This window comes from Pteropus vampyrus, unplaced genomic scaffold, assembly GCF_000151845.1.
Source record: "Pteropus vampyrus isolate Shadow unplaced genomic scaffold, Pvam_2.0 Scaffold120, whole genome shotgun sequence".
Classification (NCBI taxonomy): domain Eukaryota; kingdom Metazoa; phylum Chordata; class Mammalia; order Chiroptera; family Pteropodidae; genus Pteropus; species Pteropus vampyrus.
In genome coordinates this window covers 3844317-3846176 of record NW_011888901.1, presented here as the reverse complement: position 1 = coordinate 3846176, position 1860 = coordinate 3844317, and positions in this window count along the sequence as shown.

Sequence of the window (1860 nt, the reverse complement as noted above, 5' to 3'; positions counted from 1 at the left end):
ATGATGGTGGAGGTCTAAAGCATCAGTGTTAATAATAATGGCTAAACTTTATTGAGTCAGCTATTGTTCTAAAGACTTTATATGAATTAACTCATTTAATCTCTAAATAACTCTGAGATAGTTACTTTTGTCATTTCCATTCTACACACATGGAAACCAAGGCTCAGAGAGGTGAAGCAATTTGCCCAAAGTCACACAGACATGAAGTTGCAGAGCCAGGATTGAAACTTGGTAGTATGGCTCCTGGAGTCACTGTGGCTCACTGGTTCTAAGGGTGGCCCTAGGAAAAGGAAGGGCTCTTAGGGCCCAGCAAACCAGCAAAGACTGTGGCCAGAAGCTAGTTGTCAATGCAGCATCCACTGCCAGGTTCTCATAGCTCCTGGTCTGGGTGTGAGGAGAAGTCTGGCTCTGTTATATTGGTGGAAGACACTAGGCAAGCACCTTGCATTTTCAAAGCCTTTGTTTTCTCATCTGTATAATGGGAGAATAATTGCTAATCCATAGGGCTCTTAGGAGGAGTAGGTGAAAGAGCATGTGCAAAGTGCCTGATGCATCATAGTAGGTACCAGATGAATGAGTTCCTTTTCCTGCTGCTCTCCTGGATAAAGTTTGCTTCAGGCTCGATTTAGACCCTCTATAACAGCTTGGACGCCACAAACATGTACTGAGGGCCTACCAGGTGCTAGATCTTCTGCTAATCCCTAGGAAATACACAGATGAAAGAAGAGGCTGGAGCAACATAGCGCAGGGTGGGGAAATGGCCCAGAGTAACAGAGAGAAACAGAATAGATTTTTAAATAACCCACGAGAACACAATACCTGATAAATGAATGTTCTCTTCAAAGCAATAGCCTCAGGAGGGCACATGGTTGTTCCAGAGATGCTGATGCTCTGCCAGATACTGATAGCAGCCCATGCTGATATCTGGACTCTCCTCCCAGACCTGGCCAGGTGCATTCTTCACATCAGGGAGGACTGGAGTGGGGGATGATCTTCTCAAAGTTACACAGCCGCTCAGGGCAAGAGCAGAACCAGAAGATGGGGTTTTTGATTTCTGAGCTGGAGATCTCCCCAGTTCACAGGAGCATTCCCATCCTTCCTTTATGCTCACATGCTGCACTGGAGATGGATAATTCTTCCCTAAATCTGCTGTCACAGATTATTCAAGACTGGCTCAGAATGGCTTTGGAGTATTTTTAAAACTAAACCCACCTCAGTAGGAGGGAATTTGGGATGTCCACTGGCACCTGTCCTGGGATCTGCCTGGTAATGGCCAGTTGGGAGTCAGGGCAGAATGCACCAAGGTTACCACCAAGTGCTAGGTGTCCAGCATTTGCATCTCTAAATGAGCTTCACGCAGAGGACAAAGACCAGCCATTTTCTGGGTGGAAGAAAAGGACTGAGGCTAATAGACTCTTGTACTTGGGCTTTGGGCTTTTCAAAGAGTTATTAAAAGAGTTAATTGGTGGGGTGGTCTTCTGGACCCTCTCTCTATAACAGCTTGGACTCCTCAGGCTAGGTGCGTGACAGACCTCTTAGAAGCGAGATTTATTCCGTTCTGAAGGAGAAACTCAGGAGGGCTTTCAGAAAGTGCTTCACTGCAGAGCCTCATGGGACAAAAGTCCTCTTCGACTTGGTTGATTGGGGTCTAGTCCTGCTTGCAGGCAGGGGATTGGATTAGGTGACCCCTGCAGGACCTTGCTGGCATCAGGAGTCTGAGTGTCATCGTGGCCATGTGGAGGTGCCTGTGTGCGCCCGTGAGTGCACCCCTGAGCGTTCTTGCGTTGTTGGTGGGAGGCGACTGAGCGTGGCCTCCGGTAGGTGTGTCTGAAGCGACTGGCTCAGGGCTGCGCCCACTGA